Below are 16,207 nucleotides of genomic sequence, written 5' to 3'. Positions count from 1 at the left end.
GCGTAACAAAGACAAACATGCGCAAAGAAAAATGTAATATTAGAGAATTATATAACATTCAAAATAGCTCAGTCATATGAAGTAGTCGTAAACGCAGCTTCAATGGTACATCAGTCGTATGAGCGTACCAATTAGGTCAACAGTGAGAAAGGCTGCCTTATATAAGTACACTACATTGTTGCGCCTTTGTGCCCGAAAAGCGGGTCTTTCGTCCGTAATGGTCCTTATGCCAGGGCAGGTACTGCACTGACGCTAATTATTCTGTAGTGATTCGTAAAGCCATTCATCGCGATCTATTAGCATCTAGTGTCTCTGTGATGATAAGGGAGGACTGTACTTGTCTTGATGCAGCTTTACAGCGTATATTGTAAACGCACCGACTGACGATGCTATACTTAAAACTATGATGGAGACGTCGACACTGGAAACAACTTTTGAGAAGCTGCAAGCCGTAGACTAGCGGGAAAAGACATATGTACATCACCATGTAAAACGTTGTCTATAATAGAGTACTTAAGTTCTCCTATTGGTGACAAATGAGACAAAGGGTTGCTATCGTGCCATTTCCTTCGCGACTTACCTATCATTAGTTAGCGAGAGACAAATACTTTGACAACCATGTATGACTAAAACAAACCCTAACTGCAAGATGCTTTACTTAAGTTTTTCGAGCTCGCCCAATTGGTAACATCAATCATTTACAAGGTTGAGTGATCAAGTTTAAGATAACATCTCAAACGTCTGTCTGAGAGATACATATCTACACTGACGTCTTACGTAACGCATGTAGACTGGGTATTGATTAGTACATGCTATGCCAGTTTGTGGTCAGGTTAGGTTTCACCAGGTGAATGGGGGGTGTTCAATCTTACTTGGAAACTTTCCATCCCCTAAGTAAACATTCTTCCGAGCATGTACGATTACACTGTCAGCAATCGAGCCTGCCATTACTCGTAAGATACAACTTAAGCCACGCTCTGATTTTACTCCAGCCGCTTGAAAGGCCTTCAAGGGATGTAATGGTCCAATGATATTGAAAAAAGACGCAATAAAAGGGTGGTATCTCACTGCACTTGGGGCACTGGTGCGGCACTGTGGGGCCACCATGCTATCAACAATATCAAGGTTATATGATGCGTATTTTGCTCCAAGTAAACATACATTTATAACTGAAAAGCTATTTTGAATGCATTTCTGATCATTCTACAGCGGGTTTTGATTCAGTTACAACGCTGTGATTTTCACAAAACTTAGCTTGTATCCGTATATAGTAGAGTGGACTTATTTCTAAGCTAATTGACATGTTCAAGTTTCTGAGCCTTTATTCATGATTCAGCCTGCTTAACTTGTATCCGTATTCAGACTAACTTACAAATAACTTATAATTCTTTTGATGGGAAGTCGGTCAGTATCATATACTTGAAAACACCAAATAAGTAACTGGTTTATCGACTCACGAACCTACAGATGTGGAGGAACAGATTATCGCACACCGTTGAATATAATTTATGTAGGATGATAATGTTTGCTTTTGAGTTTGCACTACAAGCAGTGTAATCATCGCTGGTAGCCTGCCGCCGATAGAACACCAAATTTGCGGGCATTTGGGCCCATGAGCCGTGTTTTTTCTCATTTTTACAAATATGTAACACAAAAATCGTATGAAATATCAAACATTTTTATTTGTTTGATAAATCTACCTACATCATTACACATATATGGTGCAAAACATACAATCAATCGAGTCAAATCTGGTATATGGTTCGTGTCCATTCATCTGGATCACTGCAATTGTCTTTCAAGATAATTCATAACTTATAATTCATTATCATAATGGAAATCCTTTCACTACAAATCTCATTTTGGGGCATTTTCATCATTTTACAGTGATCTTTTTTATAGATTGATAACGCTGCGATTTCCAATAACATCGTCTGTCTACCTGTCTGTGTGTACGGATATTTTTTTTTTTTATTCAAACATTTAAACAGAAATACAGAGTGACAAAAGGGGGCGCACTCAAGTGCAAGACTTATTTTGACGCTACCCCTTACATAAAAAAGCATACATATTTTACAGAGAGAATTTGTACGGATATTTGTGGTCAATATAACTTTAGACCCTCATATATCAATATCATAATCAGAATATTTCATGGAGGTATGGGGTCTTCGAACTCTTGTTTGGTCTAGAAACGCTACGTGCTGGGGAAGTTGGCAAAAGTAACACAACAGTGCCGCAGTGAACGAACTCGGAATCGCCGCACCTATACCCGTACCCCAAGTCCAGTGAGATACTAGTAATATCACCTTAAGACAAACCGTTATGTCGGGCTACTTTCTGCTTATATTAATCCCAATTATGAAGATAATCTTCATGATTCTAATGTCTTTATCATGAGGTTTCGTTTTTGCATCTAGATGTTTATATCATGTACTGGCTGATATCATAAACTTTGTAGGGACATGTACAAGTACAAGTGTACATAGAATAGCTCTCTATCTGTCTTGGATAATGTGTTACTCTTAATCATCTGCATTAATTTAGTTCTCTCTTCTCAATAAAACCTCCTTGATTGATTATACGCTGGAAATTTCATTACGACATGATATTTATCATGTATTATGTTGTATGATATTCGGGGCAGCCATTTCTGGTATACCGGTAGGGAGCTGTCACGAAATACTTTTCTTGACATATTCAGCTCGACTCCTTAAAAACCTATTATCCGATAAATTTGTATTTAAACCTTGGAATTATATCCCTATCCTTGCAGTAATGCCTATTCATCTGCAAATATCAGAATGAAGCTGGGCACTGTGCAGCAAAATGTCAGCAAGTACACTTCACTCGGTAGCTGAAATGGATTTTTCTTAACTTGGATACGGAATAGAAGGTTACTTCTGACGTAGTACTTTAGCATTTGAAGCACTTTTTGGAGGTCACTTTGGTCAGATTACATTCTTGTCAAGAGGTACTTGACGCACAGAATCCTGTAGCATTTGAAGCCATTTTGTAAGGCCACCCGGGTCTGCGTGGGTCGAAGGACACTTGGTGTAGTCGTGTAGTGTTTAAAACCACTTTCATAAAGGTTACATGTAGCTGTGTCCGCTGGGTACGGCGTGCGCAGTGTTCTATCATTTTGAAGGTCACTCTGCACGCCGATATTTGTGACATCCTATCTGTTGCGTTATCAGTTATTTTCCATTTATGTAACAGGAAGACAGGCCTGGAATATGTCACACGAAAAGCTCCCTATGAAATTACCATGAGGACGATACCAGAAAGGGGCACCGTCCATACCACTAGTACTGTATTCACCTTCATTGTTAGCTGTACTTTCCCAGAAATACAAAATGTTAATGGAACCAATAGAATGTCTGCACTTTTGATGGTAAAACGATAAACACAGCCATGGTGATCTCAGTTAGTATACACTCCCTGGGGCGCAAACCCAAGGTGCCTACTTGCATAAAAGTAGAATCAAAGCATAACAGCGAATCGAGTTAAACATCTAATTCTTTGCAAAGAAGAAAATAGCCTTTATCATGTTTAGAACACGACCAGATGACGTCGTATAGAATCTTAGTGCTTTAGATTTCTTGTGCACCATTCTGCGTCTTTCCCATCTTGGTTGTCCATCATTGGTTGTCTTCCCCATATTCCCTGTTAGATATGACAGGCCATACTGCTCCAGGACCCCGGCGTAAACTACATGTAACTGCCGTAAGCAGACTAGAGTATAACAGATGATCCAGCTGTGCGCAAGATTATTTTACAGTCATTACACCATTTCGCTTCATTTGGTCCTCTACAGGTAGGAATATCTTGCTAGCATATCACGCGCCTTGCTACAACTCATTTCACAAACATTGTAAGATACATGTACATTGGTCGTGTTCCTAGCGTAGCATGACATGGTAGTACTTTGCCGTTTTTGGAGAACGTTTTCCATCTTTTGTAAGCGGTTAAACCCGCATTAAGCAATGGTAATTGATGTTTTACAACATGTTATGACCAGCTATAGGTCACTTAGACAGTTTTGACAAAGTTGCCTAACCTCGCCAGGGGGGACATGTATCGATGTACACGCGACTTGAAATTCATGGCTTCACAAGAGCAATCATCCTTATCGAACTCATAACCACCTGCGGCAGGGTCTTATCTTTGGCACTCTTGGCTCCTCAATGCGCGTCTTAGGGGGTATTCCCTTAATGAAAGGATTGTAGAGGGTTGATCGAAGGATTTCAGAGACGTTGCGCACCATTCTGTTTGATAAAACCTGTTCTATCTTTACTTTAAACTTTGACATTTCCAACTTCTTCTTCAAGTAATAAAAGTAACATTTTCTTTCCCAAACGTAGAAGATCAAATAGCGATATGAAACCACCCAGGGGCTCATCTCAAGTCACATTGATTACGTGCATACACGAATCACTTAGATTCGAGCCATAGCACAATTCAAGGACAAAAGGCTAGTCATTTCAGTGACATGCATCTGCTGTTGCACCATTAAGATATAGCATTGTCACCTATCTGTCAATAATATTGTTGTTATCGCCTGCATACATTACCAGCGTGCTAACGGCCCGTGCTGTGTATGATATTCATGAATTATTCCGCTGTTGTGTTCTTCCAGACCTAGGTAAGTTGCACCGTGATCTTCCTAGAGCCGGGCCCGATGGCTAGTACGGTGGGAAGCGCCTGGGATATGTCACATTGACACAGCTGCCACACAAACGTGATTCCTGAGACAGGAAATGATTTAACGTAGCGCGGGCGCTGGCAATATTTTTTTGTCAACATAGTTATTTTCAAGACTACTTCAGAAGGTGGGAAATATGTTTTACCGACAGCTTGCAAAAAAATGCTAATGCGAATGCGTCCCATGCATCCTAAACGTGCATTTGCCATAATGAATGCGCAAAATAAAACGTTTTGACTTGACTTTGAACGATGTGGCTGTAGTTTTCTCTCATAAGACCATTTTAATCCATTCGATCCATCAACACATTTTCTATCAGCAGCTTCTCTGCACTTTGCACGATGGATTAAAGAGTGATCTTTACCCTATAATCGCCTCCAAAAAGTTCTTAAATGGTTTAAAAACTGTCGCCTATACTTACCATAGAAAGAGAAAGTAAACTGAGAACTGTAAAAGTGATCGAAGTTCTCTTGGAGGAAGTTTACAGACAACGTCATGACATGCACCTTCAGGGCCCAAAATAGTGAAATAATCAATTAATGGCTGCAATAACCTCATATCGACTTGCCAGTATCTCTTAAGCGGAGAAATCAATGACCCTTAATGATAGCAATCAGAGATCTCGTCCATCTCCGGAGGAAGCTCTGAAGGGCACACGACGGAAGACTTTGAACTTTATCGTATTTGCATACTTTGGCTGTTCTCATCCAAAGTAGATAATAACCTGTCCGTCCTTGAAATGAACAAGAATCATTTTCAATATTAAACAAAATTGAGTTTGACCAACCACCGCCGTGTAGCAGCAGTCAAAGCCTTTCCATTGTCTCGAGCTTGTTCTTAGACTTTGCACTTTTTTCCTTTCACAACTAATCTCTGTTACTAGATTTCAGCTTACTTAAACCTCATCTCCTTATATTTCCTAGTGGGTTTCATAAACATAGTTATAACTACTCAGCGTGAATGGATAATTGAGTGGTTTATGACCTTCAGGAAGGGAGTACAGCTAATACGGAGACATTGTTTCAGGTTCTGTTTGTGTTCTCATACCTACAATTCAACATACCTTTGATCAGTTTGTATGATTATTGGTATGTGTGCAGTCATTCGAGTCGAAACGAAACATGGCGAATTCGTCCCCTCAGCGGTATTTTTAGATACGGCAACATTGCATCAACACCCCTTAATGAAAGTAGCTTGGTACAATCCACGGACAGCTAGTCAGCCGGTCAGAAGAATAACACCTTATTTGAAGATTGAAGGACTGTCTGATAGCTGATGTGGGGAGAAATTAACGAAAGGATCACTAACTTGCGTGCTAGTATGGGCACCCAAAAAATTGAATATTTCATGGCGATATGAGATATTCACTTTCTTGTTTGTCTATTTCCCTTAGTCGAGCTTTAGTTTAGGTATTGCATGTCAGCAGTACGCTAAACACAGGAGTACTAGTATGACGTGTTTGCCAGTCAGTCTTCCAGACGAACACCAGTACATAACACACACTTGTTAACAGTCTCTCCTTGTTTGTGTTTAGCGTACACTACTAAACATACTGGGCGCGTTACCCTCTCCTGTTGACGTAAAGACCTCCTACTCTTTAGAATGTCATTCACCATGTCAGACATAGAGCTTCCTTGTCTTCTGTTAAGTGCCAGATACGGCCACATTCGTACACCTTCTCCCCTTACAAGCACACATACACGCAGACATGGGGGACGTGGAATCCCGTGAATGTGAATTCGACGCTAGCTTTACGGAGGAAACCACGGCATTCTCCAAATTCTGTGGTCTAGGATTTCTCGTGTCGCTGAAATCTTGCACATCTTTTATTTTGTTTTCGTTGCTTGGTGAGGTGGATGGATTTCATCGGCTACAGCATTACGGTTCATCTCTGTACACACCTGTCTCGTGTAGTTTGCTTTCCTAACCCCTGTACTTCATGTGAAGATTTAGGACAGACAGACAGCCGTCCATCTTCACTGGGTCGCAGAGAAACCGTCAACAATCTCCGCAAATTCCAAGAACTCAAGCCAGACACTAACGTTAATTGATAAAATGACTAACTTGATAGATATATTTACAATTAAACATATGGTCGCAGAAAGACCATATATGGAAACAAAGGCTATTATTTGCGATGGTGAAAGCGATTGGCATAGTTTGTTTAAATGTAACGTTACAGCCGGATGACGACTTAGAAGTAATTCCTCTGGGTTCCGTGTTTACAGACATGGCGTTACATGATAGTTGTCAGACTATACTTGTTTGTAGTTGCAATCCGCAGAAGACACTAGCTGTAGGTCACGGAAAATACAGGCGAAGAGGGAAGTCTTGGGTAAATGGGGAGGGGTATTAACATTTTCTGACGTAACTGCAGTCGTGGGCCCGGCTCGACAGAAATTTCAAGGGATTCTCGCTTTCAACGCTGTCTAAGTAGTTTAACCGTAAATGCATTTTCTCGTGAAATGCAAGGATAAACCTTGTTTGTATACAATCCTTCCTGTGGTGAGATAGCATGTGCATACAGATAATATATAATCTATAGTGCAAATCATTTATGGCATCAAGTCTGTAATGGCTTTAGTTAGATGTAGTGTATCATAAGACATTCATTAACCTTGACATAGTTTTATGATATGGCGCTTTGACTGTACGTCATAAAGAAGATATTTTGTTTAGTTCATAAACAAGATGGATAGCTGCTATCCTAAAATGTACATACAAGATGGCGGTTTGTTACTGTAGGAAACGATTAAAGCAGCGAAGGAATAGCTTTAATCTAATTAGTGTGTTACCTTAACATTCATCCTAGTTTAGCTCCTGAAAGTGATATTTCTATACAAAACTAGAGAGTTGCCTTCTTCACAGACTTCTGTAGCGGCGTTGTTTATATTTTGGGAACGTACGCGTACGCTGATTCGAGATTTACAACGTGGGTTATGGTTTTATATGGTGGGAAAGGGAACTTATCTTTTCCCAGCATATAGAACAAACCTTACCCAGATTGAAATTCGCGAATTAGCGCTCCTTAAAAAAATAAACACAGCCGCTTCAGAAGTCTGTGAAGGAACTTGCTAGGGAGCATGTGAGAGTAACACACATTCATTTCGCTATTCCTTCCTGATCCTTCTTTGCCGATCCTTCGCTGCTTGAGTTCTTTCCTACAATAACACAAAACCGACGTCTTATAATATGACGGTAGCATATCGGACACGCTCGCTTACCCAGATTTTTTCCTGCGCTAGACAAACGAAACACCAGCTAATCTGCTCAGAGCACCTTGCTTGAATACGCTTCTCACCAGGAATGTTTACATGACAAGATATCTCTCCACTCGAGTGCATTTGTATTGAGACATGTTGATCCTGGCGTAAAACTTAAATGAACTGTAATTAGCTATAGACCCACACAGGAAGACATGCAGCAGAGGCTATCTACATGTAGTTAGCACATGTAAACTACATCTGCACAAAAATCTGAGGAAGCCTTAAGAACATGGTGAGAAACGTGATACCTTCTCACGACTGAAGATTTGTCTTCAAAGACACTCAATATCTTACCTAGAAGGCAAAGAAGGCTGTAGAAAACCACCACTCTACTTAACCGTTACATAAAAACGGCGAGAAATGGATAACAGTACGATACCTTGATAAAAGAGCTTCACGGGTCGACGCGGAAATGCTAGCGGGTCAGACGGAGTTCTCTGCTGCAGTTACACCGTTAGGCGGTAGGTGGGGACTAGCTGTCACCTCGACGCCAGCTGAACTTCACCACTCATCAAGCTGCTGCCTGACCATGTAACCAACACGTGTCTGAGTTTATAAATTCTATATACCAATACATGGGGTTAGATAAAGATAAAGAAGTTATATCAAAGATTTAATTAGAAAACTTATAGCCATAGGTCATGTACATAGCTGAAAATAGGTTGATTTTTTTCCCAGGCCGCTAAAGGCAAACTTCAAATAAATCAACAGGAGTCAAGCAGAACCAGCATTCTATAAATTCTCCCCGCATTCCAGATATTTATACCCATTGTTGTGGTCACATTCTGTCCGGACTTGGCTTGCCGTTTCGTTTATCCATTGAATGAGATTAGAATCTTTACTGTTGGAATGTAGTAGAATGCTGCCATGCTGTAGTTAGAATACAGTAAATCTCCTTTGATATTTCTCCAATTCAAATTCACCTCGAAAGTTTTGGGCATGACAAAGCATACGGGCCGGCCACAGGAATGGGCAAAATATCTGGAATGCAGTTGAGATTTTCTAGAAGGCACTTCGAATCACACTCTCCAAGCAGAGGTTAGGCTCCGACTATTTTTTTAAACGTTTGTTTTGTCGTTTTCATCGGGCTTTCTATTTTGTGTTTTATCTTGCTGTGTTTGCAAAACCTAACTTGCTGGCTGGCGTACTTCAAGAAAGATGACAAATAGAAAGGCCGATAAAAACGACTAAAATAACGTTAAAAAACAGCCGGAACCTAACTTCTGCTTGGAGAGTAGTATTTCGGCTCATTCCGCCTCTCGTGTGAACGTTATGTTGAACGGTAAAGTTCCTGCAGATACGCGTAGACCGGAGACAAACAGTGTGGAACTCTTTGTGCATGCCGGTGTGCATTTAACCTAAATCTATCAATTCTAATCCATCCACTTATCCATCTCATTCCCTTCAATACTTCAATATTGCCTATACCTGTCATACATGTACATATCAGTAACTTCATGGGTGTATCTCGCTGCTTTAGGAGATTGGCACAATTACTATCAGGTGCGTGCAACCCAGTCCCACACCCAGACGCTTCTGCAATCCCTCTGTAGTGACTACCACAAAACAGGAGAAAAGAGTGGAATTGTTATGAAACCGTAAAATATCTCGTCCTAGAAAAGAGCCGACTGTTTTTCCTAATTTCGTGCTTTTGCACCAAATGTGGAGGTTTTATAGAATGTGTGGCTGTCACCGTCCAACTACAAACTAAGATGTTCACTATGCACTCTTGTGGCTCTGTCTCTGGGTGCAGTTGTTTTTATATCGATCTCAGTGCGCGGGTCATTACCGGAGCTAAGATCTCTTCGATCTCGGGTAGGTTCAGGTTAAGTCGTCGGTCAATAAGCCTTCCTGTTTTCCCCTTTATCTCTTCATGACGACTTGTAAAGAAAGTTTGAGGGGCCTACCGTTGATTACATTTGTATATGACAGGGGTCGTTACGAAGAGCTGGTCAATGGTATTCCCTTTACTTTTTCAAAATTATGTACTTATGTTAGATATAAGGACATACATCCACATGATTTACGTTAGTGGGCATGTACTTACCTTCTTAATGCATTTGCTACTCTTGTCATTAACGTAACGATTTATGGCCCCCAAAATCAGCCTTCACCCGGTAGCCTCCTCAATAAAAATTACAGAGGATCTTTCAAAAACAATAAGGGTCTTTATATAACAATACAGATCTTACATAATCCACTATTAGCCCACCGCTACCCACTTGGTTTATAAAACTCCCTAGACATAAAAGTCTTGGGACAACCATCTGAAGAGAAGTAACCTTGGACGACATCCACCCCAAGCGCAGATCAAGGTCAAGGCCAAGTCATGGCTTTGGATATCTATCTATTGGATTTATCACATTTGTGGGATGACTGACATAACGTTACATGTAACAGACAGCTATCACCTTTTCAACCCTCACCATAGGTACAGTCACGAGATGACTTGTTATAACTGTCTGATCTAGCTATCTACTTGTACTTTCCTTGGTCACTCTAACGTTATTCACTCACTTACTATTTCTACGCACAGATGTTTCGAAGTGGTTTTGTGAACGTCGTAGTCATATATTAACAAGAGTGTAGGTTTCTAAAACCCCAGTTCCTACAACTCCCTGCCGTAACATGTATATTTCTCACAGAGAAAGAATGACATTATCTTCGAAGACGTTCTTTTTCGGGTTTTGTTCAATCATGTATATATGCAAAGTTGATCTTCCATCCCGTAAAAGTTTGTATCGCTTATTGTTTTAGTCGCAGTTGGCTTTCAATCTGCGCTCAGCAGATTATCTGACGTTTGATCGATGAGAACTCAGACTAAGTGCAACGTTTGCTAGGTGATACATCATACACGACAAACGATCTGAAGAAACCAATTGATAGATGTGAAGTCTTGACGCATCTTGGTGATTAATGAGAGGATACATGGGTACTTCAAATGCAAGTTGACACCTGTAGGCGTTAAAAGTACACATGTGATATGAGCTACATGTAGGTGTTGAAGTACACATGTGATATGTTATCAAAACTTTTACATAACATTCTCAAGGACAAAAAGTCCTTCGTAGAGTATCACCCATCTTTATACTATCTATTCCATGAACAAGGCTAGTGGAATTCAGCCGAGAATTTGGGAAAGCCCCTATATTTTACCCAAACGGTTGATTAGTACGTAAAGTTTACTTTTGTTCATAATCCATATCTATAGGTTTTGGAGAACCATTTTTATATATTACTTCTTTAGTATCACACATATTGGCGCCAATCCTGAAGATTATCCATTATAACAATTTATTCATTCTTGTCAATGCAAATTGATATCTTTTGTAAGAAAGATAGTATTTAGCTTTTGATAACATAATAGCAGTCTAGCATTGAGAAATTTAGATATAAACGCAGGTGATAACCAGTATGACTTCATGTTCAGAAACATTCTATACGACTATCTCCGAAAGCAGGGGGTGATGATTAAGTCTGCATGGTAGAAAATCAATACATGAAGGACTTATCTCATTACGCCTCGTTTTGCAGGAAAGGTTGATGTATGCAGATGCGTTTGTCACGGCTTCGTGGAGAATGTTGCGTAATCGTCAGCGTGAAATTTGCTCCCTTCAGTGCGCTATCAGTCAGAGCAAATACGGAAAGAACGAGAGGATGTGATCAGTTACGGACTACACACAGTCACTGTATCTTCCAAATAAAAGCTTGGGTCGTAGTCTTTGTGTGCGAGGGGGGGGGGGGGGGTGTGTGTTCTAACACCAGCAGCCTTCTGATGTAGTTTACATTAGAACATCCATGGGCATAGATAGGCCATGAACTATCTCCCTCCATCTCCGGCGGTCCTGGGCCATTTCTGCCAGCTGTACCCATGTGTAGTCAGACGCCTCCAGGCTGCGTCTCCAGGTGTTTTTGGTCTTCACCCCTTACGTTTTCCTGGGGGGGTCCATGTGAAGGCTCAGTCTCTTGCTATGCTTGATGCTGGCCTACACTCTTAATAGTGGCCCTGTTTTTTTTCCTTCACCACAAAATACAGTGCGTACGTTGTGCTACAATAGTAGGATGTTTGAATAGCTAGTGTGCCTGGGGAAACCTTTAGTGATAAAATCAACCAAAGAAAATCATTTGTCCTTCCAAAATATAGCATTCGTCTGAAGGCAAAGTGTCTAGTGTATCTATTGTTTTGTTGGGTCGTAAAGATAGTTTTGAACATTTCAATCAATTGCGGCGCAAATGCAAAAAATAAATTACAGTCACGTATGAGTGTTTCATAAAACAATTCTTCTGTTAGTGACTCTTAAAAACACGCAAAACACGTAACTCCAACTTTTCAATGTAGGCTCAGTACATTTGTTTGGGCACAATGACTTCACAGTACAGTATATAATACTTGAAACAGTCCAACTAATGTAAAACAAATATATATATATATATATATATATACGCGAATAATTTTTTCAACGTCGGAGTGGTTCTTTCTCTTCCTCTCGGCCGACATTGTCGGTTGTCCTTGACATTTTTCACATTTTCATCTGTTTTACTTCACCATCAATCTTGATAGTTTTCACCTTCGTGGTTTTAACCTTGTGAGCCGGAGAGAGACCCCAGCTCATAAAATATTAAAGCTCGCAAATTGAGCTATTTCTGTTCTATAATTATAACTGTAGAGGCCTAGCAGGAGCGAAAGGGTCAAATCTGATGATACGTCCTCTGTAACATTAATGAATGTTGCCTACTTTGGGAAAAATAAGGTCTTCTATCCTTTCTTAAGCAATTTAAAGCATTTTACGCACGCGCACATGTTGTCTTGTAACAGCGTGTCAGAGCTGATCTTTACATAACAGCAAACCAACTGCCTAAATGCAGTAGTCATTAACCTGTCAATCTTTGGGTGGGTAGCAGAAGTACTGAGAAACAAATGAAATTCTCAAACTGACAAAACAAATACTTCAAGTGGTAAAATACTTCCTGACAAAGTTGTGAATCAGCCCAACTTTGTTGCAAATGTCTCAGGAGACTAATAAGCGCGGCCTACACGACAGGCGGCCGGGAAGAGACGTGACCTACAGGACCTTACATCTCACATCCATTCATCAATCTGGTTTTAAGTTTTTTTTACTTCACCTTGAAGTCTAAGATTTGCACCAGACCCTGGTGGTAGCTTATACATAGCGCCTTCAGATCTCAGACTCATAGGCCAGGCAACAGGTCGCAAGATGGAAAGACGTGGGCAGATGTCAGGATGTACAAAGAACCGTGATGTGGAAGTCAAGGCTAAAGACGTCGCCGGGTACTCTTTGAGATATGTAATAGATATGTATCTGTAAAAAGACCCCAAAAGTCTTCTGTCGATAACCAGTACGTTTTCTTCACGACAGTGATATTGAAGCTAGATAAGAATCATAATTATAATCCATTGCTGTTTTTTTAATCGCACAATAGATGTTCTAAAATGTCATGACAAGAACTGTGGATATTTGTCAATATAACCTCCATGCCAAACTCCAGGTCAACTGGATGAAAACGACAGAGTTGAATCCATATGTGACTAAATAGCAAAAGTAGGATAAGGAAAAGAAGTCGCGTCAGCAAATACAAAATATTTCACTCCTGTACCTGTGGTATGGTGCAAGATATCGTATCCAGATATAAAGGTCAAAACTTATTCTGTGTCGTTCATGCACCTTCTTCAGAGCTTCTGGAGTTCTATTTCTCGCCGCTATATAAAAGAATTCTCCTATATCCTTTATTCTACCAACCTAATGAAATTATTTTCGGAACACCAAACGAACTTTATGGGATCAATAATTCCGTCCTATGCTATTCATATGCTCTGTATATATCGCAAGAACTCTAAAATACCTTGTTTAAAAACTCTTACAACATCGAAAAACATGCATTATGTAATGCCACACAAATAAATTTATGTAGCGTTCGGCGCATAGCGAGTAAAACCCACCTGTGGCCTGAGGCAAGCTGCGAAAAACCCTCCCGAGCAGCTCGCCGCATACCGTACCAATCCTCACCGATGTGAAGCCAATATGATCATCCGCGATAATAAAGTCACCTATAGTGGGATACATTCAAGCTCAGAATTTGAACATCTTTTGACATGGGTTGTCAGTTTGCCAAGCGGGATGGGGTTTTGCTGCGAATGTTGGATTAACTTCAACTTTGACTCATTCGGCATTTCATCACCGGATAAACCAAAATTCCACCTCAATGTGACATCATGTTGGAAACAGGCATCTGGTGTGTCACAAGTAGGATCTCGTCCATTTGTGTGTGTCCGTGGTGTCAGTAACTATTTGAAGTCCATCCATCCGGAAGTACTTCCGAATCCGCCCGGAATTTAGCCTCAGACCCCCCTCCCACCGCAGGCGTCTGATATGTCCACTTTGACATGATGTTACACATTGTCAATTGGTTAACTTAATGACCAAATGGCCCTCCTGTACAGTTATGTACCCGTACATACATGAGTCAAACTGCTCACAGGGTGATGCTATTTTTCCACCATAATTCCAGCGCACTAAAGGTGCTCATGCCCTCTACTTTGACAACCTACCGACACGGTGAATCAATGAGCGATATAATTTACACCCAGCTGCACAGGGACAGGTTACCGATATCCCGGCTGGAAAATTAGATACAGAAATGAAGTGCCGTTATTGCGTTAGGCTTGATTACCAAATATATGGGTTCAAGTACATACAGACACAAGGTTGAAATGACACCAATCAATGCATAATGTCGCAAGGCCAAGTTAGGGATGGTTCAGGTTGGCTATAGCGGGATGTGAAGGTTTGAACGAAAATTCCGCGGTAAGAACCCATAAACGCTGGATGGGAAAGAACAAAAACATGACCAAAGACAATGCGGATGTTTATGGTTTTGGTTAATCGTTGTAGATCTGTTACAGTTTTATTGAACCTCCCGCAAGTGTTCAGGTCAAGGGCACGACATTGCCGCGCTTACACGTCATTGGGGTGACCTGAGGTGACTACACTGAGGAAAGTAAAACGGGAAGTCCTCAAGGTCAGGCCGGAGTAATATTTCCTCCGACTCTATGTCATTTCACAAGTCCACGTGAAGACCTTAAGGGTACGGGACATCTTCCACCCACATTCATCACCGCTATGACAGGACCCACCACAATCTCCAAGCAGACTTTGCGACGAAAGGCTATGAAGTTCTCCCGCTTTCATCTCCCCTTTCCACATTCAGTTGCTCAAAATAACTGCTCAAATTTCCTCCGATCTATACCAAAGTAGAGGCAACATTTAAAGCTAGTATAATTACGTTTTAATCTTACTCTTATTTTATCTTATGATAATTTTCGTGATCATCAGCAAGGAAAGTACACTGGCGGCGAAGAAATGTATGACTTTTTAAGATCTGTGACTGATGACTTCCATCTTGCTTTCAGACAAGTTACTTGTACAGGCTGGTGTATGGTAAAACTTTAGAATGGTGTTAGCCATCTTTCTTCACGTCGGTAATTATGGAAAGTCCCAAGCACTGGCATTTTAGGGCAAAGGCTTCGACTTGAAGGCGGGAATACCCGACCCACAGTCATGTGAGTTCAAACTACCAAGTGTAGCATTACCGCAAGCTAAGCTGAACCATCAATCTACAGCTTATACCCCATCTCTGAGCAGAGTGGACTTACCCAGGTAACGAAGCTGTATTGTGAGGCTGGTCCTCACCGACCTGACCCCTTGCGAAAGAAGACCAAAGTTACCTGTAGGAGCAGTGTCGTTTTGGTCCCTTGTACCTCAGTAGTAAGTTGACATTCCAACTGCCATTTAGGAAAGACAACACACAGCAGATATACCAGACTATATTCCACCGTTCTCGTCAATCTATTGCTAAGTCTTAAGAACTGCCTTGAGCGGGTCGAACTCAGAAAGGCCAATGTTTGCTCTCCAAGCAGAGTTTCGGTTGGTGGTTATTTTGTTGTACATTTACGGTATTTTGTAGGATTCTCTGTTTCCCTGGTTGTGGAAACGCTTTCTTTCACACTCCCGGCCTATGCTGACTTACTCCCAACCGCCAGCCAACAGGTTCACAACCCTTTACCAACCGGTTCAAGGCCGAAACATTCCCGAATTTTTGAACATTTTTGAACATTCGCTCAGCACGGTCTGTACCAACAGCCAACCACAGCCGACCTTGATCCCAAACGACCTCTAACCATGTTTGACTGTGTGTGACAGGGACTTTACTCACTTAC

Source organism: Branchiostoma floridae, chromosome 4 (genome assembly GCF_000003815.2).
Source record: "Branchiostoma floridae strain S238N-H82 chromosome 4, Bfl_VNyyK, whole genome shotgun sequence".
In the NCBI taxonomy this organism is placed as follows: Eukaryota; Metazoa; Chordata; class Leptocardii; order Amphioxiformes; family Branchiostomatidae; genus Branchiostoma; species Branchiostoma floridae.
The sequence above is the reverse complement of the archived record's forward strand: the minus strand, read 5'-3'. Positions refer to the sequence as shown.